Raw genomic sequence first — 27,347 nt, 5'->3', positions numbered from 1 at the left:
GAAATGTGATTAGCTATATATCCAGGAAGAAGAGATGGATAAGTCATAAATTTCTCGACGCTGCACATTATTCTGTAATTTTTTAAAAATCCTGAAGATTAGTGAGTTGTCTGTGTGTATATCTTGGTGATGTCTAGGATTATGGTTGTGAATAGGTGACTGTTACTCATGCTTTTCTTGCTGTCTGCAAAAATGATTTTAATGTATATTTATCTGCTCAGTTCACCAAACACTTCCTGATAATCTGTTATGCATTAGGCAATGTTAGACACTAGTATTACAAATCTGAAACATGTAATTGGTTCTTTGGGAAATTTGTCATTCAGTGGAAGAGACAAACAAACAAAGATGATGTCAATATACTGTGTTAAAGGATGGAAGAAGATATATTTAATTTAAAATAATGAATTTTATTCTCAAAAAATTTCTGCTTACATTTTCTACTCAGTAACTTAAGCTAATATTTTTTTTCTGTTTATAATATAACTCCTTTTTTCCCCCCTTCCAAAGCATTCCTTCAATCTATGTGGTTCTATTGGTGGTCAATCATGGTATGTCACCTTCTGTACAGTAATTTAGTTACAGATTATTACATGACCAGTCAGGCCAACCAGAATTCTTTCCTGGGGAGTTTTTAATGAATTGATGTGGGGAAAGAGCTCTCTTTCCTCTGCAGTTGGGGAAGTATTAGGATGTGTGCTGTCAGTAGCTGACAGCCTTATCCTGTCATGTGGAGAAACCTACTTGCAGCAAGAGAACTTGCAGACAAAATCAGAAGCAAAGAATCCTTACAGACTGTTAGTCTGTGTAGTTCTTCTCATGTCTAAAGTCATAAAGTCATGTGTTTTAGATGTGTGAGCTGATAAAAATCTCCTTTTTGTGTTCAAATGAATTTGAGTGGTATTTTTATTATTTGCAATCAATCCCAGATCATTCAAATGAAATCTATATATGGCATAATATTTTTAGGGTAGAATTTTCCTAGGAACAAAATTATTTCTGACTTTTAAAATAAAGGCAAAATGAAAATAAGCTGCTTTAAAAATGTAAAAGAATGAATATGAATGGCATAAATAAGTATATCAAGGCAAAATATACCTCAGAATTAATTTAGGGTATTTAAAACCGAAAATTCTCCAAAAAACTACATAAGAAAACAAAAAATGTAAATTAGTCTCTTAGATTTTTAAAAATGAATGCTTTATTTTAAGTCAAGTTTGGGCCTACTTACTCTTGTCTCTAAGTGCTAGATTCTATTTTTAAAGTGTTAAGAAATGATTCAGTTCCAAACATTGGTCCTTTTTAAAGATACTATTATTACAATAGCTGAAGCACAACAGGTGTAGAAAAAAGGGACATTTTAAACTTGCAAACCCTCAGCCTAAATTAATTGTACCAGTCATATGTTAAATTACATTGTGCTAAAATTAAAAATGGAACTGAATTTTGATATATATAATGGATGGTAATGAAAAGATAAGCATCAATTCTGAAAGAGTGACAACTGCTCTAACATTCAAAATGTAATTTGTTTCTCTACCTTCTTCCTTCTTTCTGCTTCCATTGTCTTCATTGCCCACACCCAAATTTAAATGTTCTCCTTGGCTCTTACTGCTAAAATGACCAGCCATTCAGGAGGCATCCTTCAGAAATGCTTTCAATCTCCACAATACTTTCTATCTTCCCCAGAGCTTGGGCCTTTGTGTTAGCTTGGCCATCTTCCACTAGGTATGAATGGTCACACCTTAGAAACTCCAGGTCAGTAGCAGTTTTGCACAATTCTATGCTTTGCCCTATAGTATTGTTTAGAAATTTTATCAAATGGATAGGTCTAATCATGCTTTAAGAACTGGCTTTCAAATGATTTCTAGAATACATAAAGTGGCTTTTAAATTCTTCAAAATCCACCTCCCACCTGTCTCAGACTTCATCTCTTCCTGCCTCTATTCTTGTTATTCCTCCTCTAGTTACTCTGTGGTTCTTTCAATTTCTTCCCTCTCTTGTCTTGGGGCCAACTGCTTCTCTCTTTGCATGGCCAACCTGCAGATGTCAGCTTAACCATTGCCTCCTCAGGGTGGCCTCCCTCACTGCCCTGCTTAGGTCTGATGCCTCTTGTATTTTTCCACTGGGCAGTTTGTGTAACTCCTTTCAGGTAGCTGGACTAGTTTCCAATGTGTGTGCGCGCGCGCGCGCGCGCATGTGTGTGTGTGTGTGTGTGTGTGTGAGTGTGTGTGTGTGTGTGTGTGTGTGTGTGTGTGTGTGTGTGTGTGTGAGGGGGTCTTCCTATAAACAATACCAAGCAATTCTCCAACACCAGCAGGGCATCCAAGAACTCAACTCAGTTCTGACGCTGTCTGCCCACAGACAGCACCAGATTCCCCAGGTTATGGGCTCTGTCCTATAAGACTGTTCTCCACCCCCCAACTCTAGATGCCAGTCATAAGCCCCAGGCAGATACCTGAGCTTCTGACAAACAGCTACAGATTGGAGGTTTCAACGACCTACCCATTATGTTTTATTAATTTGTTAGAGGCTCATACAACTCAGGGAAACACTTACCTTTACTAGTTTAATAAAGGATACAAATTAACAGCCAGATGATGAGATACACAGGGCAAGGTCCCAAATAAAGGAGCTTCTGTCCTTGTGGAGCTTGGGGCGTAGTTCAGTGGCAAGCAGAAATTTCTGGTTCCCAAGTGGAAGTTCTCTGCAACAGAGAAGCAGGGGCCAAGAGAGATATGTGCTTCTCAGGGGTTTTCGTGAGAGCTTTATTGCATAGTCATGATTGACTAAAATCCCTGGCCTTTGGCTGATTCAACCTCTAGCCTCCGCCCATGGGTATGGTCCAAAAGTCTCCATTAACATAACAAGACACTCATTTTCCCTTTAAGGCTCTGAAGTGTTTTCAGGAACTGCGTATGAAGACCAAATATACCTGGGTCATCCAAATGACCAAATATGTATTTCTTTTAACTCATTATATTGCACCTCTATTTGTAGAACTTGCAACTGGAAGATACCACATCTGCGTTTGCTGCTGTATCCCCAGTGCCCAGCATGGGGCCTGGCACAATAAAAACCTCTAACATATGTCAATTAATGTTCCCATAGACCAAGCATTTGTGGAAGAGATTTGATTAATACAGGAAATATGGAAATGTATTCCACAACAGCACTGTAATTTAATAGGAACTCTTTCTTGGAAGATTCTTGGTTGAAAGTTTTTTATTCTGATGATTGAACGGCCACATTTCCAGAGAGCACAGTGAATTTACAGCTTTCAGTTAGGTGATCAAGTGGTAAAACAAAAGATTAACATAAATAGCTGTAGTAATTATTTGCTTTAACAAGAGAAATAAGCACAATTTATCTTTGGAACTGAATTATTCTAAAAAAAACTTGTACACTAATTGAAATATTTACTGAAGTCCTAATAGTAACTGATACTGAAAAGGAAACATAGATGAAAAGATACTATGACATGCATGACACCTTAAAAATGCCTAGAAATGTTATCTGTCCATTAGAGGCATTGGCCTCAAATATTTTTGGTTTTAAACCTCAATAAAAATCTATTTTACATTAAAGAAATATATATATTTAACACTATATGTATAATTATATATTATATATACAATAAATCTGTGTATCTGTCTAATGGACTATATTTGTATCTAGCTATTTATATCTATGCTTTTATGTATATATATGGAAACAATTTCAGATAAGAATACTTATCCTTGCTATACATAATACACTTTGATCTGTTCTCTATTCTGTTTTATTCTATTCATTAAAAGTAATGCTGGTTCTCAGTGGATAAATTTTTCTTTTCTACTTATTAATGGGCCATGACTTAAAGTTTGGAAAACACTGATCTAGAATACTTTACCTTTTCAATTCTTGATGCTTTCTTCTCTCCTCCCTCACCCTTTGTTGAATAATAATATACAATTTGTCTAGTCTTTCTATGTCCCTGGTTTCTGGCTTGGAACTTCTAAAATCTGTGGGATTTCTCAAGTAGTAAAGTGTCTTTGGTACTCATGGGCTCCTTGGACCACACCTGAGTTTCTGCTAAGGCGGTGACTCTTGGTTGGCCCCTAGATCTTCAGGGCAGCGGTTGGTCACCAGAAAGATTAAGCACTCTGACCTTTGGGGCTAAGTACAGGGTGGCCAATGATTTAATCACCTGCACCTACTTAATGAAACCCCATAACAACTCCAAACACTGAAGCTCAGTGGAACTTCTTGGCTGGTGAATACATAGATGCGCTGGTGGGCGATGTGCCTTTATTCCTCAAGGAGAGGGCCCTGAAGCTCTGTCTTTGGGACCCTCCCAGACCTTGCTCTATGTGCCTCATTATTTGTCTGTTTCTGAGTTGTGTCCTTTATAATAAGATTGTAATCATAACACTTTCTTGAATTCTGTGAAACTGAGAGTTTGTGGGGAACCTCCAAATTTGTAGCCAATTGACTTGAAGTGTGGTAGCTTGGGAATCCTTTGAAATTGTGGTTGGTGTGGAGGACCCAGACTTTCAGTTGTGGAGTCTGTGCTAACTTCCACTGGTTGGTGTCAGAAATGAATTGCAAAATATCAGTTAGGGCTGAAACAAGATATCTCTCTTTATTCTTAAATAATCCTTGACACAAACATTCTCAAGGTGCGTATCAGTTTACATCCCACTGACAGCCATTTTATTTATTTTTATTGTCAATCATTTTATTTTACTCATTGTTTATTGAGGTATAATTGACAAACAGAGTATTAGTTTCAAGTGTACAACATACTGATTTGATATTTGTGTATATTGAGAAATGATCACCATAAGTCTAGTTAACATCTGTCATCATACATAGCTACAAAAATTTTTTTCTTTTCTTGTGATGAGCATTTTTAAGATTTATTCCCTTAGCAATTTTCAAATATGCAATTTTAAAGTACTTTTTTCCAAATAGTATTATTAACTATAGTCACCATGCTGTTCATTACATACCCATTACTTATCTATTTTATAACTGGAAGTTTATATACTTTGGCCCCTTCACCCATTTTACCTACATGTCATCACTTACCACTGGCAACTACAAGTCCATTCTCTGTGTCTGTAAGTTTGGTTTGTATGTTTGTATGTGTGTGTGTGGGGGGGGAGTGTTTAAAGATTTCACATGTAAGTGAAATCACATAGTAGCTGTCTGTCATTTTCTGTCTGACTTATTTTACTTAGTATAATATCCTTAAGTTCCATCCATGTTGTAACAAATGGTAAGATTTCACTCTTTCTTATAGCTGAATAGTATTCTATTGTGTGTATGTTAATTATATATATACATATATATATGATTTTTTTTATCCATTCATTCACTGATGGAGACTTAGGTTGTTTCCATATCTTGGCTATTGTAAATGATGCTGCAATGATCATGGGGGTGCAGATATCTTTTCAACTTAGTGTTTTCTTTTTCTTTGGGTAAGTACCCAGAAGTGGAATCACTGGATCATATGGTAGTTATATTTTTAATTTTTGAGGAAACTCCATACTGTTTCCATAGTGGTTGCTCCAATTTATATTTCACCAATAGTGCACAAGGCTTCCCTTTTCTCCTCATCCTCGCCACACTTTTTATTTCTCGGTTTTTGATGATAGACATTCTAATAGGTAGGAGGTAATATCTCGCTGCGGTTTTGACTTGCATTTCCCTGATGATTAGTGATGTTGAACATCTTTTCACATACCTGTTGGGCATTTGCATATCTTCTTCAGAAATATATCTATTCATATCTTCTGCCTGTTTTTTCATTGGATTTTTTTTTTTGCTATTGAGTTGTATAAATTCTTGATATATTTTGGATATTAACCTCTTAACAGGTATATGACTTAAAAATGTATTCTCCCATTCCTTTTCATAGGAAATAGATTGCCTTTTCATCTTATTGATGATTGCCTTTTCTGTCCAGAGTTTTTAGCTTGATGTAGTCCCACTTGTTTGTTTTTGATTTTGTTGCCTTTGTTTTTGGAGTCAGATCCAAAAAATCATCACCAAGACTGATGTCAAAGCTTACTGCCTAGGTTTTCTTCTGGGAATTTTATGGTTTCAGATCTTATATTCAAGTCCATAATCCATTTTTAGCTAATTTCTATGTATAGTGTAAAACAGTGGTCCATTTTAGATGGAAAAAAATGCTGTCACTTTTCAAGTTGGGCATTTGAGAGTATCATCCTCATGGATATGACAACATCTCAATTACTTTTATGCATCTTCCTATTTACTTTGTGTTTCTTAGTCATTTGGACTTGGTTTTCTATGAACTTTATTTCATAGCCTTTTCCAATTTTTCTAGTAGGTCATTGGTATTTCCTTGTAATTTAAGTGCTTTATGTTAATTATAGACGTTAAACCTTTATTTGTTGTCTATAGTAAAACCAATTTCTCTGGTTCTATTTGGATATCTTTGATTAGTAGAATCAGGGTCCAGTATGTCTGTGCCTGCACTGATCTCAAAGAATCTAATACCAGTGCCTGCCCTGCCTTTGTTTTATGTAGCTGTCAACATTTTAATTTTTAATTTTTTCTCTGTTTTTTTCAGTCTTTCTGTCATTTAAGGTTACTGGCTAAAGATAGGATGCCTCGTTAAACTTGAATTTCAGAATATAGGAACTCTGTATTTTTATTGCTACATCTGGCAACTCTAATTATTCTTATAATAATACTACAGAATAATCTGGCTGTTAGAAATTTTCAGGTAGGATGCCCAATTTCTCTACAGAAAAACATCAGTCATGCTTAATTCCAAGTTAATTCAGCATTAAACTGGAAATGCTAGATGGAACATTGGGAATGTGAATTTTAAAGCAGATTAGGAGACAGTCAAGATTCACTTTTTTATCTAATAGTTGTTAGGATTCTGGATTTTGAAAAAAAGACATCTTTCTTGTTAGTCCTCAAAGGGCTTTTACAAACATTACTAGATGGAAGCAGGTCCTATCCCCACTACTGGTTTTCATATAAGATCTGTTCAAGCTCAAACAATCATGAAAAGGTTATCCAGGACTAAACTGAAAGTTTTTCTCCACCTGATCAGTGGAGTAGCCACCCAAGATTGGAATAATTAGATGCATTTTAGGAGTCCCCTCATCCCAACCAAATCCAGAGTCATCCCGAGCTAAGACCCTTTCTAGAATTACATGTCTGAACCAGGACTGTGCAGCAATCCTAATAATCATCAGCTGCTTCAGAGGCAGGGGTCACATGTAGCTTCTTGCTTTATTTTATTTTTTAATTAAGATATCATTGATATACAATCTTATGAAGGTTTCACATGAGCAACATTGTGGTTTCAACATTCACCCATATTATCAAGTTCCCCCCCAACCCCATTACAGTCACTGTCCATCAGCGTAGTAAGACGCTATAGAGTCACTACTTGTCTTCTCTGTGCTATACTGCCTTTAGCTTGCTAGCTTTTTGAAGAAAAATAAACAAGAACCATACAATGTTTTGAAAGGAAACTGAAAGTTCGACACTTTTTATTTAGTGGATCCTGGAGAGTAAAGCAGAGGAGAAAAGTGGAGTGAGCTGGGCAGTAGATTTCCTTCGGGGCCCTGAGGAATGGTGGAGGTCAGGGGAGGCCAGGAGGTGTGGCTCCCTGGAACTGACACAGGAGGCAGCAGTTGTGGCTACGGTCTGTCAGTTTGTATCAAATTTCAGAAAGAATAAAGGTTACTTTGATCTCTTCTTGGTCATGTGTAGCTAATAGGGCTCAAACTCCTTGTCACAGTTCAGGGACACACCAGTTCCCAGCTCAAATGAGTCATACACACAAACAAGACGGACGGTGGCTATGAGCCACATGAAATAGTTTAGAACAAAACTGCATATATTGAACACATAGCTAGTGAACTAAAGATTGTAAGAAAAGTTTTGATACTGTCCACCAGTCAGATGTGCAGAAATGTGACAATTCAAAGTTAAAACCACTTGACTTAAAATATTTGTTAGTATTTCATAAGACCAACCTGTATTGAAAGCATTTGAAGGTGATTATTTTATTTAACCTTTACAACAGCACTGAGAGGTATATAACATTATCCTTATTTTATGGCTAAGGTAACTGAGGCTCAGAGAGGTGAAGTGACCTGTTCAGTGTAATGCAGCTAGAAGTGGCAGACCTGGGTTTCAAACCTGCACATGGAACAGTTCTATATTGCCTGTGATATCTGTGTCTTCTTTAGTTAAAGACTGCTTAGCTGCTACATGGTGGGTGATACTGTTTTTATTTTATTTTCATGCTTAGAAATGCCAAATTGATGTTGTCAGACTTAGCTGTTTTGAGTATCTCTGGAAGTAAATTTAATCTTAAATGAGGTGGTTTTCTTAGCGATGCAATGAATATAGGCAAAAAACAAAGGGAAATGTCAGAGGAGATAGGAAAGTTTTTGTTCTATTGAAGGCTATTGATTCAGCACAGGTTAGTCACAACAAGAGACCATTTAAGCTAAGTTTGGTTTGTTTGACTTTGGCAATGGTGGAGAAGTGAGGATGAGGAAAGGGAAGTGCATATGATTGGGCAGAGAAATGTAAAAGAATAATAAGTCATTGCAGAAACTGGGAAAATAAATTATTTGTGCAATAAATTATTTATGCAATAAATCAGGTGCAAATTAACACACACACACACAAGCTCCATATTATGACTAGTTGAAGCAGACACACAAAGCCACAGAGGCTGACAGAAAGAAAGTGGCAGGAGAAGTTAACTAGAAGCTTCCAAGTTCTTAGAGCTCAGACAGCGTCTGCAACTGGCTAACAGCAAGTTTATTACCACCACCACCAATAATATCTGAAACTTTGATGACCCCTTATGTGCCAGAACCTTTTCTACATATTAAGTCGTTTAATACAGATAAAATGAATTCCTATATCAGGACCCACAAACGGAGGCCACCCCAGTGGCTAGGCCCATGTCATAAATCTAAACCTAAGTCATCCCACACTTACGGGAAACGCCTGTCAAGGCAACCTAACATACACACCAAGGACAGTCCTCCCACTCAGCTTTCACCAGCCTACCGTACCCTTAAAAATAGGGCCTGTCAGCCTTGTAAGGAACCCTTAGCCTTGCGCCTCCTAGCCAACTGTGCCCTGCCTCCAAGTTGCCTCTTCTAATGCTCCTGTCCAAAATCCCTCCATCAGGGAGCCCACTGTTGTGAAGGTGGGTACTTCCCCAGTTCATGTATTGTTTTCATTTTCCCTTGGATAAAGGACATCAAACTCATTATTAACTGTTTTAGTTTTGTGATTTGACAATATTTACAACAATTCCAGCACTAGAAGTATCATTATTCCCATTATAGACAAAGAAACTGGGGCAAGAGGGATTACTTTATTTGCCCGAGTCTTTAAATCTGGCAAGGACATGGGTACCTGTTTGCAAGTGGTAAATTAGCTTCAGCTTGAATTTTCTCAGGCTATGCAGACAACAGTGTGAAGTATGTGGGGGAGGAAAAATAATTTTCCCTCTACCCTTCTGGGATCTTGATTGAGATTTCCCTGGAATAAAATGACAGATTAATGAGAGAAAAACAAACAAAAGTTTAATAATACGTATACCTCCTCTACTTACGGAAGAGACCCAGGAAAACTGAGTACTTCTCTGAAATGACCCATGACACCATTTTAACTACCATCTTCAACTAAAGACTAAAGAAGATTTTGGGGTGGGGAGTCAGTTATGGGATGTCACCAGGAAAAACACAGTAAACAAGGTATGGTTGTTATGCAGATCTTAGTGGTTGCTCTCTCCATTGATAAGACTTTCTGGAGATACAGTTAGCCCCCTTTTCTGTATAGAAAGGAAGACACCCTTACATATGCGTATTTCCCTTACAAATATCTCTTACAAAAGGGTATCCTTTACTCAGGTTTTCAGAGTTTCTCCTGTGTCTGCAGTTTCCTAAAGATAACCAGCTCTAAATAATCAGTATGCCAAAGAGGCATATTTTGGGGTGGCGTACTGTGTTCCCTTACAGGGGAAAGGGTTATGGTGTGTAGTTTCCTTAGCATTGGTTCCTGCTCTTTACATGGCTCCATCATGATATTCTTGATGTCTTTAAAACCCTTAAATATTAATGTTATTAATTTTTTATGTGCAGAGACTCCTCATATTCCTCACCTCACTAAAAACCACATCTGCATAAATTATTATTTCATCCATTTTAAAATGGAGAGTTTCCTTGAGGTTGAAAAACTAATTTTGGTCATTGGGTACACTGAAAAAATGGCCTTCAAAACTAGTTCCTGTATGGGAGGAAAAATTTTTTTCTTCTACTCTTCTTAGGTTTTCTATCTAGGGCCCTTTAAATGAGACTGGCCAGAGGCAGACTAACAGGAAAGAAACAAACAGAAGTTTATTAGCCTGAGCATGGTGCTTACACCTGCCAGTACCCAGAGATGAGTGACTCAAGGGATGGTTAGAACTTGGGTTTATAGGTCGCTTTAGCTAAAACCAAGGAAGAGAGACTTTGATCTCTGGGTTAGGGAGGTATGTTATGAGATGGGAAGATGATAGGAACAGTATGGTAAACAGGGTTGTTTAGTAGGAATTGTTATGCAGATTTAAGTCACAGCTTTCTCTGGTGATAGGAATGCTAATACTCTCCCTCTTCCTGGTGGAGATGGAGACCTCTCTATAAATGGAAATCTCCTTTTATAAATGTTAATTTCCATTACAAAAGGAAACTTGTTCTTTGTTTTTAAAGCTTTTCTCTGCTAGTACTAAAAGGATTTTAGCTCAGAGTAGTACTCATGCCAAAGAGGCATGTAATGGGGTGGCATATTCTGATATCCCTCACTCAGTCCTATGGAGAAAATCTTGGGTATAATGATGACTTTTCAGATGCAACATCAAAGGCATGATCTATGAAATAAATAATTGATAAGTTGAACTTGTTAAAATTAAAAACTTCTGCTCTGCAAAAGACACTGTCAAAAGAATGAAAAGACAAGCCACAGATAGAGAGGGAGAGAATATTTATAAATATGTATCTGATAAAGGATTGTTATCCAAAATATACAGAGAACTCTTAATACTCAACAATAAGAAAATAAGCAACCTGATTAAAAAATGGGCTGACGACCTGAACAGACACCTCACCACAGAAGATATACAGATAACAAGGATATTAGAAGATTTTCCACCTTATATGTCATCAGGGAAATGCAAACCAAAACAACGAGATCCACTGCACACCAATTAAAATAGCCAAAACCTAGAACACTGACACCACCAAATGCTAGTGAGAATGTGGAGGCAAAAGAACTTTCATTTGTTGATGGTGGGGATGCAAAATGGGGCACCTACATTGGAAGACAGTTCGACAATTTCTTATAAAACTAAATATATTCTTTTTTGTTTTCTTTTTTATAAAACTATATTCTTACTATATTATCCAGTCATATTTCTCCTTGATATTTAGCCAAATGAGTTGAAAATTTATGTCTCCCAAAATCTGCACTTGATGTGTATAGAAATATTATTCATAATTGCCAAAATTTGGAAACAATCAGAATGTCCTTCTATAGGTGAATGGCTAAGTAAACTGTGATACATCTAGGTAATAGAATATTATTTAGTACTAAAAATAAATGATCTATCAAGCTATGACAAGGCATGGAGGAACTTTAAATACATATTACTAATTGAAAGCAGCCAATCTGAAAAGGCTATATATTGTATGATTTTGACAGTATGACCATCTAGAAAAGGCAAAACTATGGGCACAGTAAAAAGATCAATGTTTACCAGGAGTTAGGGGTGAAGGGGATGAATAGGTGGAGCACAGGGAACTTTAGGGCAGTGAAACTACTCTGTATGATACCAGAATAGTGGATACATGCCATTATACATTTGTCAAAACCAACTGAATTTACAACACCAAGAGTGAACCCTAATGTATACAATGGGCTTTGGGTGTGTCTATCAATGTCAGTTCATCAATTGTAACAAACATACCCCTCTGGTGGTATCAAGTGTGAGAAGCTGTACATTTTTTGGGGGTGGAGGCATATGGGAACTCTACCTCTTGCTTAATTTGGTATGAGCCTAAAACTGCTCTAAAAAATAAAGTCTATTAAAGAACGGCAATAACAACAAAAAGGCCCTGTGGTTTTAAATCCATTTCTTTTTCCAGCCCAACTTTTTGCCTTAGACTTTGAATTGGTCTGGGACCAAATATCCTCTTGGAATGATTTGCTACTGGTCTCAGGGTGCATAAATCTCTGCTGGCCACTGTGTGTGGACTCATGGTCCTTCTGACTAGGGCACTACCAGGAACCTGCTGCCAACCTTTACCCAGCTTCCTGGGATATGTGCTGCAAGTCTGCCCTTCTGACTTTCCTGGTTCTTGGACAGCGCCTATCTTCCTGGCTGACTCCTGGCCTTCAGCCTCATGTCCTAGCACCACCTGAGAGTCATGATCGAGAGAGACATGCAGAACCAAGAAAAGCAGAGGGACACACATTCTTTTGTAGATCTGCACCTGGTTGAAACAAGAGCTCCTTGAGGGCAGAAAATGTGCCCCCATTTTTAAAAAAGCCAGGGTGTCATGAAAATTAAGAGCATAAACTTGAGAAAGACCTGGATTTGAATCCCCTATTATAAAGCTGATGCAAGTATTCTTGTATACAAGTCTTCAGTGGACTTATATTTTCATTTCTCTTAAGAAAGATTTCTAGAGGGAATTGCTGCACACAAATATTTGTATAAGTACATGTAAAACTGCCAATGTGTTTCCAAAGTAGTTGCATCATTTTATATTCTGCCATTTGATCTTGGAAAAGTTAATTTAACCTCTTGGGGTGTTAGATTTTCCTCCTGAGAATTTGAGGTGAATAATACCCACCCCTAGGGTTTTGAAAAGATTAAAAAATAAGATGTTGGAACCCGTGGATAGGCAATAACGTACCTATGGTGTGCATCTTGTGACTTGCACAGGCAAAATGTTCAAGGACTGCTATACTAGGCAATGAGTATCTTGATGGGATAGTCCATGACACATTTATCTTTGCATTTCTGCTGGCATATAATAAGCACTCAACAAATGCTTCCTGAAAGAACAAATGAAGCTGCTGAGAGACTAGAACTTTGTAAAATGGTCAACAGAAAGAACATTATTATAGGCAGCGGGTACAGAGGAGAAAAGGTGGGTGACATATTTTGGGTATGGCTAATAGTGGTTGAGTCATTTTGTGCAAGAAGGACATTGAAAGTAATAAGAATGAAAAAGTAGATGAAGCCAAACTTTATGTCTTTACCCATCTTTCTATCAGATTTCTGGACTGTGTCCTTCAACTTTAAGAGTTCTTTATATATTAGGGACATTAGCTCTTTATCTGTGATATCATTTTTCCATGTTTGACAATTGTCTTTTGGCTTTGTTGATTATAGTTTTTATCATGTAAATTAAAAAAATTTATATAGTAAAATAAGGTATGAGAGGGATGAGAGAGCATGGCACAAAGTAATTTCTCAATAAAAGGAGCTATTCATTTTTGGCTGTCATTCCTGAGTTTTTAAGCATTACATTACGAAAAGTTTCAAATCTACTGAAAAGATGGAAGAACAGTGTACCAAGTTCTAGACCCTACAATTCACATTTTCCCACACTTCCTAATGTAGGTCTATTCACCCATTAAACTGTTTTTTAATGCACTTCATAGTAAGTTGCAGACATGAGTACATTTATCACTAAGTACTTCATTATATGTATCATTAACTACAGAATAAAGGTGTTATCAACATTCTTATACAGATCTTTTTTTGGTCATATGCTTTTATTTCTCTTGGGGAAGACTTCTTGAGTGGAATTCCTGGACTGTAAGTATTTGTTTAGTTTTGTATAAAACTGTCAAACTGTTTTCTGAAGTGGTTGTACCATTAATATTCCTACCAAGAGTTGCTGCATATCCAGATCAGAATTTGATGCCTTCCCTCTTTTTAATTTTAGCCACTCTAGTGAGTGTATAATGGTTTCTCCTTGGGCATTGATTTCCATTTTCCCAATGACTAATGAAGTTGAGATTTTTAATGAGCTTATTGGCAATTGGCATGTGAAACATCTCTTCAATCCCTCTGCTCATCTTTTAAGTGGACTGTTTGTGCAGTCAGTATTATTACTGGCAGGACTCAGGGGAAGAGGCAGCCAGATACCCTGTTACAAAGAGAAAGAGAATGAAAGAAAGGAGGTCAAGGTGGCAAGAACATGAATGTCTGACAGCAAGTCCCAGAGTCACTCAGATACTGCTCTTCTTTTCCATAAGATTCTGCACCCAGGTGGGCACTTTCTAGTTGGCACTTTGTCAGGCTGAACTCTGGACATGGTGCCCTGCTCCTGATGTATTCACATTCCATTCACATAAACAGCAGAGACTACCCCAGTTTTAGGTTTTCCCCAAAGCAAAGTGAGACAAAACTTTAGTGCAGGAAGCTCATTTGGGAGGTGATCTCAGGAAGCAGGATAAGGGAGTAGGAATGCGAGTGACAAAAGGAGGAAAATCAAACGGTGTGTTATCAAAGTCTCTGCTGCAGACAGCAAGGCTCCATGCTGGCAGGACTTCTGCGAAATGCCAGAGCACCTCCAAGAATTGTTCACAACAGGATAGTCATCTCTGGTTCCTTATGGCATGAATTTCCCTGCACTTCCAGGCTGCATGCTGTCTGAGTCCATCACAGAGCTGTCTGTGATCCATGGGGCACAGGCATGTGACTAGAGCATTGAGAGTGATTGCTAGCGAGCATCCAACCTTTTGCGAGGACTGCTCAGCCAGACGGAGGAGAGTGTTGCATTGCTTGCTGTGCAGGGATGACCTGACAGTCCCCGTTAACCACTCATCGATGATCTCCCATAAAGCCTCCTGGCTTTTGCCACTAGGGTCCCCTTCTGCCTCTTCCCCCAGCTCTCCCTCTGGATTATACCAAAGGCAAGCTTCTCTCCTTTCCCTGTGCAGAGCAGCCGCCCTCCCGCCTGGAAGCCTGGGTCCCACCTACCACTCAGGCCCTTGGGTAGGGTGAACTCCAAGGAGGCTTATCCACGTATCTCTTCAAAAAAGGCAGCAACAAAGAGCATTCCTTCTCATCATTATGCCATATTCCTACAAGCTTGCCCTGCCCAGATCCTGCATGGCTTCCTCTGACCTCTGGGACTTTTATTCTTGCCCATCACAGTCCAGCCTGCTCCATGCTCCGCCTGGAATGCATCTGTCACCCTGTAAGAGACGGGCACTCTTTGTTTTTTTCAGGGAGACAATTAGGTCATTCGATGATGAAATGCTGTGTAAGAGCACTTGTTTAATGGTACCCACAGCAGTCAGTCAGCGCCTGCTGACCATGTGCCAACTCTCTGTGGCTGCCCTTACTCTTTCAGATTTATCTTTACCTCCATGAGGTCAAAGTTTCACCTTTTAATTTTTCCCACATTGCTTTAAATCTGCCTTGATCCCTGCTCTTTCCTCATAGCAGGCAGCAACCCTCTATATTTAGTTGAGTATATGCCATTTAAGAAACATCACCAAGCATAATTATAATGGTGAATATAGCTTTTTCTTTCTACTGGCATCTGTGTGAAATATTTGTTACTTCCCACTATAGATTCCTCTTTAGAAGACCATGGCTTGCCATGGTTTTAGAACAAACAGAATCAGACTCCTTGCTCTTTTGGCTGATGCAGGACAAGGCTGGCAGGAACTCAGTTTCTGCAGAAGTAGAGCAGAGAGCCATAGCAGCTGGAAGGTGGCTGGAATGTACCAGGTTCCCGCAGCAGTGGTCCACAGGTGTTAGGAACACACACTGTGGAACCAACCTGTCCAAGTACAATTTCTGTACCTGCCACTTACTAAACTGAGTGACTCAGGGCAAGTACTTAACCACACTGTGCCTCAGTTTATGCATCTTTACAGTCAGTGCACTAATAGTATCTATTTCAAAGGGCTGTGTGGATGTTAAGTGAGTTAACAGATACAGAGCACACCAGTGGATGCTTTATATAGCAAGCATTCAACATGCGATTGTTATTATCACTATCACATTGCTCTATGAAGAAAGCACAGACATCCTCTATAGGATTTTTTGTCTTCTTGCTCCCTGAGACTTTTGTGGCCTCGGGTGGAGTTGCCTTGACAGAATAAGGCATTTACTCATTCTTCTAGCCAGTGGCTTTTTCAGACTGCCCAGGGGAGGTAGTTCAGAACTAAATATTAAAGATGGAGAGAAAATAGTGATATATCCCACAAAGAAGTGCTATCCTCTATTCCAACCCAGATGAGACTAACACTTTCCTATCTTTCAGGTGGATGCAGCAGGGTGGGGCACAGAAATGCAAGACATCATATTTCTGCAAATCTAGTCATTCAGTGCAATAAGAAGAACTGTTCTGTATTGTGTGCTACCAGTTTTTATCTTATAGGGAAAGTTTTTTTCTCCTTTTACAAAATAGCCATGACTTGTACATTTTGTACCTTCAGAAATAAACTTCAAAATCAGGGACAGAGCAATGACTACATCCTTTTTTCTTCTTCTTCACTCTGCACTTTCATTGAGGTTTAATTTTAGTGGTTTTCATTTAGTAGTTTAATAGTAGCAGCTCACGTTTAGCGATCATTTATCATGTCAGAGACCGAGTGTTTTACCTTGATTCTCTCATTCAGTCCTACCAATGAGCCTGTAGGAGGCAGTAAAGCATAGCAACGAACTGTGATGTCTCTGAAGTCAGGCATGGTCAAACCACAGATCCCCCCACGTTCTCAATGTGACAGGACCAGAAAGTAATTGAATCTCCCTGTTTTCGTTTCCTCATCTGTTAGAAGTGCTCAACTCTGTCTTTCCCATTAGGCTGCTGTAAAGAATTAAATAAAATACTTAAAACAGTGTCTGGAACACAGTAAGAACAGGTCAAGAAATGTAAGCTGTAATGAAGCAGCTAAGAAAACTGAGACCAGGAAAGATACTCAGTGGCTTCGATTATGCAGCTCATTAGCTAAGGAGCTGGGACTTAAAAATAGGCAAGACAATTCCAGAGCCCATACATGTAACCTCTATTATGTTGTATATTATGAAAACCAAAAGCGACAAGAATTTTTGTCCCTGTATTAAGCAATTCTGGAAGGGAGCATACTAGACAATATTGAGACCAGAAATATAACTTAGCTACTTGCTCCAGGAAATTATTGCTCCTGGAAGATAAGACTGTGAACCAATTAAAATTGCTTATTTATCAAGACTAACAATTTATTCATCAAAAGGAATTTTAAGACCCTGGCCTTACTATGCCCACCCATTCAAAAATACTATGTTGTTAACTGTGCCCAATCCCAACCAGTCTATTGCTTTGCAGAAAATTACCCAGGCCAGCCCAGCCCTTCAAATGCTTTAATATCCTTCCCTGGCTTCTCCCTTTTGAGTCCCTTCTAAGACTCTGTTTAGGTAACATTCTTCCTTGTAGTAGTAAGTTTAATAAACTTGTCTTTCTTTGAGCAATAGGTTTTGCTGGTGGTATTTGGGGGTGTTAATAGTCAACAATCCTGGAAGTTCCACTGAGATCTACTAAAGATGCCCCTTCCGTTGAGGCCCAAGACGCATGACTCAGGAGTAGGCACTCCCCTGAAGGCCCCTGAGGCTCCCACTCAGGAATCTCTTCAACTGTGAGAACTGTTGGGACCTGGATTATATCTGAACTCTTGATGTCTTATTTGCTGCATTTATTTTCAAATACGTTTATTTTGTCTCCTAGGAATGAGGAATCACTTTAAGAATTCTTTCATTAAGTGATTAAATGAGAGAATTATTACCCATGGTGAAAAACTGCCTTGATACTAACACATCCATTGTGTCTCACCATCTGCCCTCACTGTCTCCTGTGAGTCCACAAGAGGAAGTCTAGGGGGAGAGGCAGGCATAGACTCTGGGAGTCCATCCTCCAGACCACACCCAGGGTTGATGGGTGAGTCTCATCAGGTTGATGTTCTTTGTACAAATTTGGGCTTGGGCCACCTTTTCACAAACTTGAAAGAACTTTCCTCCATCTTGGTATCCTTGAGAAATGTTTTCTTTAGTTTCTTCTGTCCATTGTTGAGAGTTTCCTTGGGCCTCCGATTAATGATGACATGTCTGTGGGCACACTCCAAAGTAGGAAGTTGCACAAAGACCCAACCATTCCTACTGACTATTACAGCTGTCATGGGATATCCTCAGTGTACTTGGCCCACTGCAACAAGCACTTGCTCCCTCAAAGCTTTCAGTTATGTGCATACCACTCTAACTGGCATAATTCCACCACGGTTCAAAGGAAAGTGCTACAACCACTTGGAGAAACTTTTGACATAATCATGGTTGTCAATTTGAGACATACATTAGAACAAAAAAAGAAGATACCCTCAGGAGAGGATCGTCTGCCTTATCTATCTAAAGGAGAGATCACTTCATTTAAAATCTTTTTTATTTATTGTGCCTGTGTCTGAGTGTTTGCGTGTATACTTGTGTGTATGTGTGTGTGTGTGTGTAAATGAGAGAGAATGGTCTTTCTTGCATCTGCGTCTTTCCTCTCCTTGAAAGTCATCAACTTTCTACAGTGATGATTTCATATTTGAAGCCAGCTGACTCTACTGTCTTCTTTTCTGTCCTCACCATTTTTAATTTTTTTCAGAAAATTTTGGAGATAAAAGGAACACAAATTTTTGATATACATTACAGGGGTTCATGTATATTATTAAAAAAGAGGGCTCTTCTATCAAACAAAAGTTATTTAATCTTAGCTTACAAAAACTTTACATGTTTTTCTCTGATCTTATTACCACATAAAAGATGTTAGCTTAATATTTTAGGTAATATAAGATTTGCGTATAATTTCTCATGATTGAAAGTTAAAAAAAATTGCATTGGCTCTATGGCCCAATAAGTTATTATTATAACCACAAATTATTTAATGTTAAAAATATAAAACTGTGCTTAGTCTAATTAAATTTTAATTTTGAATATCTTTTAGAGCTGTAATCTTAGGAATCTTGTGAAATCATAAGGGCTTAATGTATTGGTAAATTTTGTAATATCTGTGTCTACAGTTAACTGTAAGACCTAAACAAATACTAAATTAAGCTAACTAGTAAATAATAGGTGTATACCTCAACCATTTCTAATTAAGAATAAGAAGGACAATTATTGCTCAAGAAACATTATTTTGGATTTCATTTGTTCCTAATCTTTATATACAGAATGCTACAAATTAACAGGACACTTAAATGTCTTTGAATAATACAATATGAATGAATGTAAATATCTCAAATTTATTAAAATGGTATAAAACATGTACTTGTGGAAAAAATTTAGGTAGATGTTTTGTGGTGTTTCATCTCCTAGTTTTCTCTTCAGCCCAGAAAACCAAAAGTTGATTACTTTGGTTAAAGGTGGTAATTAATATAAATAATTGAGTTTATACTATAATTAGTGAGAAATACAAATTAGATAAATGAGATAATAAAAATGTTTTGTCTGTTTCTCAAGGAAATTATTGTTTACTAAGATAGCAAATACAATTAGGTATATATGCATATATATTCACATGATTTAAAAATCAATAGTCTGACAGTTGTATTTAAGGCAACTAATTTTAACATTTTTTATTTTGTTATCTAATTTCATAGTTATGTATTGTTATATATGAGCAAATATTAAATATACACATATGTTTAAATGCATACATAAATCTCTTTAGATTACTTTACAAAGTTTTAAAATAATAAAATAATAGATTTGAAAGCATATTATAAATGTATAAGATCTAAACAAGATGATGAACTAGGTTTCTAACACCACAGATGACTGAAGAACACAATGAATTGGGTTAATGATTTGGCTGCGTTTTATTTTGTGTTTTGCAAAGTTGGCTCAGTGTTAGTTTATTCATAAAAAAGAAGGGCTTACATATTGTTTATTGCAAATTGCAAAATGGATGATATAAAAAAGTAAAATTAGTATATGAGGGCTTTCTTTTTTCTGTAAAATAATCAAGTTATTCTCTGCCCAGAGATTCCTTTTTCTCAAAATATTCTAACACTCTGAACATATTGCCATATTCCTGATCATTTTGACCAAATTTCCTCATGTTTGAAAAAAGTTGTTTCTAAGGATCATTGCACTTTTTTGTGTGCTTTTAAATATTGCTTCTAACCAATTACTTGTCTTTGAATATTATGACTGACATTTATATTTCGTCTCCTTTGACCACACTTCTTGATGTTGCCTTCCCAAAGTTGGTCCCTAAAGTCAGAATAATCAAACTGTTAAGATGCCCTTTAAACCTAAATTATCTTTTAGTTTTTTGGGATGGTTACCACATAACATAAACACTGACTCCTTTGTCTTATAATATGAAATATAGTAAAAGTAGGTTTTTTGAACATTTTCTAAATTTTAATTAACTCAATAATATCATGAGAGTTCTTTAGGAGTTAAAATCTCCCAAATTTAGGATTATAATGAAGAGCTATTTGGTCTTTGTTAATTCTGCACAAATAAGAAATATCAGTATGATGTAATAATTATATGCTTCTCAGGAATACATATTATAAAGATACACTGAAATTTTACTATTATTCTACCTTCATGTCTTCAATTTTTATAACTCCAAATAAATGACTGATGGAGGCTACTGTTTATTAAATTTCAGCTGGCTTTTTTTTTAACCCCATCTGAAATTCTTAGAGGAAAGATCACCTGGATAATTTCACTAATATTGAGTTTTGCCTTCAAAATGGATATTAATTCAGCCAAATTGCATAAAGGTTTCTGTACTAAAATACCTCACTTTACTGACGAGGTTACTGCATCAGAGAAACTAAGGAGTTCAGCAACAGTGACCAGTGAATAAATGGTGTAGCTGGGCTTGTATCCAGGCTTCACTTCAAATCTGGCCCTCTGTCCAGTGCACCACAACCTGTGAGTTGACCCAATTCCATATGACATTACATGTGATCTGTTTTTTTAAGTGAGTTATTCTCCAACAAAAATACATATCCTGAATAAAATGTCTTACCAACTAACCTCTGTTCCAGAAGCATCTGCTTATCTCTCTACATTTCCAAGCAGAGGCCACTGGCTGGAGAAGACAAGAGGATCTTGAAACTCCCATCATCTGTGGCTACTAAAGATCTGAAACTTCTCTATCACCTAAAATCCTGTCAACCATTCAGATGCACTCGACTGAGATATTTATGTGTGATGGTTCAGTTCCGCTGAAGTAAACTAAAAGCCAGGATGGGCTGGGAATGGTGGACAGCCTTGTATTGCTGACTAAGGCAGTCAGTAGGCAGTTTCTCTAGTTCTTTAAAGGTAGCATCAGCATAGAAGCCTAGAAGGTCACTGGGAGGCTTTAGCAATGGAAAGGACACAAGTATTAATTTGAAGACAAATCAAGAGAATGGAGCAGTTTGACCACTGTGCATTCTGAAACACACAGAGTTGACTTTGTATAGGTTCAGGTGATTCGAAACAGGGGTATTGATGTTTGCGTGGTTTTTAACCCTGTCAGGGAATCTCTCCTGTGGGAATTTAATCCATTCCGAGAAAGCTATTATCTTCTATAATAACCTATTGAGAGACTGGAAAGTGAGATCTAGTGAAAAGATGCTTGCTTGTCTTGGTTTACAGATAGTGTTAATAATTGAAAGAGAATTTCCCTAAGAGTCAGCTAGCTTCATGTATCTGTCCTCTTCTTCCCAGCTAGGCAAATTTAAGTATGTTATTAAATATTTCTGAGCCTCCATTTTCTCTTCTGTGAAATGGGATTTCCTGTTTTTTCACATGACTGTTGGGAAAACATATTTTAAAATGCTTGGTAAATGGCCATAGATTTTTTTAAATGACATTTATATAAAACGTGCTCAGATTACTGAGGAAAGTTTTCACCAAGTTAGTTTCAATATAATCAAGATGGGAACATTCATATCTTCCTAAAATAAGCATAAGCATGACATTTAATCCATCTTTTGCTTTGCTGAGGAAAGTGTTAGAACTTTAGGTATCTTTATAACTGTGATAATCTCTTAAGGGTGGAGTGGAAAATGAGATGCTTAACACATGTGGGGTGACTGATTTTGAAAATAATTACTGGGCAGATCTCTTTGAAAGTGCAGGCCAAACTTAGCTCCCTGGTGATGGCAGGACAGGAAGGAAAGCTTCCAGGGAATTAGAACTTACTTTCTTCCTCCTCCTTAAAATAAAGCCTCAAGAGTGTGAGCGGCCACCCCTGGGAATATACCTCATCTCCCGGAATGTAGTCCAAAGTGGTCTGGTTCTCACAGTGGGTCCAAATGGGGAGGCTTCCTCCTTCCCTCCTTCTCTCCTTTCTTTCTCTGGCTTTCTTCCTACCTCCTTCCCTTTTTTCCTTCCTTCCTTTCCCTGGTATTGGTCATCCACTCTATATAATGCCACTGAAGTCTGGAGATACAACAGGACAGAAGATACCACAAAACCATGACAGATGTTAGCTGCTCAGCACACTGGTAGGACAAGTAAGTACTCTTTTTCTTCTGCAGATCACTATTCCTGTTGATGCTGTCTGTGACTATGAAGATTTAGAGACTCTGTCTGAATGAATCAAAAATGTTCTTTATTGCCTCTGCCTATACTGTCCAAAAAGCTGATGAGCCACTTCTCCCAATTGTGGGGATGGGGAACATTCTAATGACTCAAACATCTTCAGGGGATATTTATAACTCCACCTCCACTGGAAAAGGCTAAATTCATAAAAGCTTTTCTAGGATTCCTCAATGTAATTATTTTTTGTTTTGAATATTTATAGGAGCATTGCATATCAAATCAGTCATCTGAAGTATTTAAATGCTTAATTAGTATGATACTAATAATTCTTTTCCTCCATTAAAAGCTGGCATTTGAATATTTGAGTGCATGGTTTAAAATCCCTGTGTTTTAATAAGGTATTTCTGTGCCATAAATTCAGCACACTAATGTTTTATGTGTTTCCCTTTATACAACCATAATTATGGGTTTCTGTGCTTCTGAGCTCAAGAATCCATTTCCCCACTAGTATCTGTTAAATGTTGGAGAATGAATTGGAAGGGTATGGATTTTAGGGTTGGGAGTGTATTCCAAGGGCAGCCTTAGGCTATTGATGAATAAGCAAGGGAAAAGGTTGGAAGGATACACAGCAAATATTTTCAAGTAATTACCATGGCGAGTGGCACTGAGGGAGGGAAGACTACTTACTTTATTTACTTTTTTAATTGACAGGTTTACTGGCTTTCTTTTTTTTACTTTTTATGTATGTTAATAATGATATTTAAGAAGTTTTCCCACCTTCTCACCTTCCAAATAAGAGGTCTTTCCTCCACCTTCCCAGCTTCACCAGGTAGCACAGGTGCAAAGCTCTGCTGTGGCTTCAAACTCTGAATGAGAGTTTGCAGCTGCCTCCCAAGCTCGTCTCTTCAGGCCTCCTTCTCTCCTGAGACCCTCCCATTTCCACCGGATGTCTCCATGTTGATAGCTCACGGTCATCTGGAATGCAACGCATCCCTAAGATCATCGTCCTGTCAGTCAGAACTCAGTTTACCTCCCACACTTACTCTTTTTTTTGTTAACAGCATCTTTTTGTTCACTTGATTTTGAAATACAAGCATTTGTCAGGTTGCATTAGCTCAGGATCACTGTGGCCAGCTAACTTGAAGCCAAGTTCACAGTGGTCTGTTTCTCTTCCCTTTTCCATAAGGCCCAGCCTGCATTTCACACCCTCCATTGCCTTCTGCTTGGAGGACTTTGCTCTCCTGCCTGGCCTCACACTGCCAGATCCATCCTCTGACTACAGCCTGGTGAATCATCTTCAGCTTGTGGTTTGATCATTTCAACCACCCCTACTCACAGGCCCAGCTCAAAAACTTTCAACAATACTCCATTATCTTCTGAATTTTTCACCTTTGACCCTCACTTTCAGGTTTTGTAGGATACAGCCTTGGTGGTCATTTCCCCCTCCTTTTCTTTCTCCCTCTGTCCCTCCCTCCCTCCCTTTCTTTCACAAATGATTATTAGTGTTGTAGAAACTTCCACACTACATGCTGGGGATATGCTGACGAGCAAGGCAAACTCCATCCCTGCCTGTCTAGAGTGTGCAGATGAAAGGGAGACAGACAGGTAACCAATTCCAGGCAAGGGTGATCAACGCTTTGATAGGAGATTGTGGGGGCATGGGAAGATGCACAGGGAACCCCAACTAGTTGTGCAGGAGATTTCTCTAAAGAAATAGCACCAAAGTGTAGATGTGTGAAAATTAATCAGAAGAAAAGGCTTGATTTAAGTGGCATCTTAGAAGGTGTGTCAGTTGCTATATAGGAAAATGATTTGAGGCACCAGCTCTACAATTTTGGTGTGTAGCCAGAATCTTCTGGAGAGTTTGCTAGAGCACCCATTGCTAGATCCCACCTCAGAGTAGATCTGGGAAGAGCCTAAGAATCTGCATTTCTAACAAGCTTCCAGGAGATGCTGCAGCCTTGGTCCTGGGACAATACTTTGAGAACCAATGCTTGGAGCAAAGCATGACTGGCAGCTGAGGGGCTACACAGGAGGCTGTCAGCCCAGGTGTGCCATACAGGGTGCCCTGGACTATAGCAGAGGTGGAGGTGACAGGGCACTCTCAGTGACCTTGAGAACTATGCAGGAGTTAGACAAGCCCAGGTTTGGCAGTTGATGTAGCATGGAGGTGATGGGGAGGAAGGGGCCCAGGACGGCACCTGATTTCGGACATAAGCCCCTGGCTGGCTGGATGCTGTTCACTCAGAGAAGGTAAACTCTTCCCCAGGAGGAAGCACCATTAGGCCAGAAGGTGCTAAGTTCAGTTCAGGGTAAAATACTATGCTTCATTTAAAAATGCAGGTTCTGAACTCAGATTTACAGGGTGGGAACAGCTGCTTTGTCCATTCCCACCTGGAGAACCTCAAACAAGTCCCTTCATTTCCGTATGCTCCAGTTTTTTCATTTTAACATCATGATAAAGAGTATCTGCCCCATAGGGTTGTGGCAAGGATTAAATAGCAGACTATATGTAAAATGTTTGTAACGGTGTTTGGCATATTGTTCATACTCAATTTTAGCTATTACGAATGATTTCCTTCATACACACTGGCTTTTTCCAAATTGATTTCATTTTCCTGAAGGCTATGCATCCCATGCTCTTCTATCTTTGTGGCTTTGCTGATTCTGGCTCTTCTACCTAGATTCTTTTTCTCAGTTCTACCTGTCTCTGCATGCCTAAGTCATACTTTTCTGCATACAAATCAAGTGACACTTCCTCCATGAAGCCTTCTTGATTGCCCTCTGCTACAGCGATCTCTGTTTCTCAACTCCTACCACCCTTAATTTATAACCCCATTTTAGAACAAACCATTTCCAACCTGTGTTCTGATTTCTTCTATAATATGCCCACTGGGAATGATGGGTCAGCCTGTCATGATTTACTACTTGCATTTATATACTCGACCACGTTTTTAGTGAACTCTAAAGTTAGTTTGTAAATATTATATATAGGTAGCCGCTGCTTTTAATTTTCACATACATTTGGATCTGGTGCTGGGGATACTTTCAAGATTTCACATTTGCATCTGTTGAGACATGGGTTTATTTGTGGTTTATTAAATCAGAAGTAAGTCCCTATATCAACAAACCTTTGATCTCACTTTCCTTCTCCTTGAAAGAAAGTTATTTAGCAGTAAATGAGAATACTTGAAATTAATACTGCTTTCTAGTCCCACAAGAAAATGCATGCTTTTTAATTGAGCAAGGATATCTCTGTTTCTCTACACACACACACACACACACACACACACACACACACACACACACATGTAATAATTCTCAAGAATTTTCAACACTCATAACTCTGTTGGTTTTCTGCCTCAGTAGCATTTCCACATGTTTCACATGTGGAATATGCTCTTGTTAAAGAAACTTGTTTCTACTGAGACAGGGACCATGGGCTTAGAACAGAGTAGGGTGAGGGCCTCTGGAAAAAAACAAAGCAAGGTAATCCATTGTGAGATTTGCTTTGCCCTGCTGGGGGGCCCAGCTTGTTTTTCTGACTTTACCCAGGTGCTGCTTTTCTTCCTCAGCCCTAAACAAATGATTTGCAACTTGGGCAACGTAGCAAGCAAGCCCAAAACAATGTAGTAAAAAACAGGAAGGATTACATCTTAAAACCCAATTAATTACAAAGTAAGTTCCTTAACAAGCAGACAATAACTCAGCCCACCTTGGGAGCAAAGCAGGCAGCCTTGAGTGATATGCTCCCATACCAGGAAGCTGCTATCCTGGGAGGAAATCAGAGCAGTAAAATCCTTTTAAGTAACCAGGAAGACTCATAAGAAACTTAGTGTCTCTTCAAAGGTAAACATTTTCAGATCACTTGACAGGTGTACATCCCTAGCCCTTTGTCTCTCAACTGCCTATAAAACCCCTAGACAACGCACCACCCTGGGACTCTCTTGTCCCCTCCTGGTGTGAGCCAGGAGCTCTGTCCTTTTTCTTTAAGGACTCTAAATAAAAATCTCTGACTTGCTCTCCTACCTTGAGTGTTCACGAAGTTCATTCTTCGACTCTGTGAACAAGAACCCCAGCATCACTACCATCTCTGCTTCATTTTTACCAACTATGTTCCAGAATGTTTTTTAGTACAAAACAAGCTGGAATAAATCCAGAGCATTTACCAAGAAATGTTCTTTTCTTTTTCCCCAGGAGGGTATAAGTGGATTACCGCACTAAAAACAGGAAATACTTTGGAAATTGCTGAAATTCAGTGTGGGAAAATAATAACACAAAATAGTACTCTCAAAGTTTTTCCTTTATTATTTAGGGAAGGAAATAATGAAAAATATGCCCCTTCTTGAATTTATTATCCTATTCCTTTAGAATGATAAACTTACTCTAACAAATGCAAACTCTTCCCTTCCTTGTGGTAAATGGAAAGATCAAACATACAATGATACAATTTATGATTAAAGAAAATTTTTTCCTATGAGACCTGTGCCACATTAGGTATTCAAAAACTTACAGAAGCCTGATATTACTACTGTACATACTATGGGCTCTTTTTCCCTTTTACATCTGGGAAGCCCTAGCCCAAGCTTGCCTGGCCAGGAAATGTTTATTGCTCCCTTCACGATTTTCCAAGCAACTGCTCTCCTGCCCAGATGCACCAGCAAACAAGCCCCTTTCTCCCCAAGTTAGGCTTTGGGTGTTGAAAGAACTTGTACAAGGCCTTGCAAAGTTTTTGAGGAAAGCCAGGACCAGTTTCTTGGGGAAT

At 38.3% G+C, this 27,347-nt stretch overlaps 1 long non-coding RNA gene across 1 annotated transcript; it reads right to left on the bottom strand.

Moving 5' to 3' along the window:
- Nucleotides 1-5,612: 5,612 nt before the first annotated feature.
- Nucleotides 5,613-26,690, bottom strand: LOC130682881 (uncharacterized). Its single transcript, XR_008996304.1, has 3 exons — nt 26,612-26,690; nt 9,416-9,549; nt 5,613-7,683 (listed from the first exon to the last, which is right to left on the bottom strand). It is a non-coding gene; the product is annotated as an uncharacterized LOC130682881 (long non-coding RNA).
- Between the last annotated feature and the right edge of the window lie 657 nt (nt 26,691-27,347).

This window comes from Manis pentadactyla, chromosome 3 (assembly GCF_030020395.1).
Source record: "Manis pentadactyla isolate mManPen7 chromosome 3, mManPen7.hap1, whole genome shotgun sequence".
Lineage (NCBI taxonomy): Eukaryota > Metazoa > Chordata > Mammalia > Pholidota > Manidae > Manis > Manis pentadactyla.
This window is presented reverse-complemented; position numbering and strand designations above follow the sequence as displayed.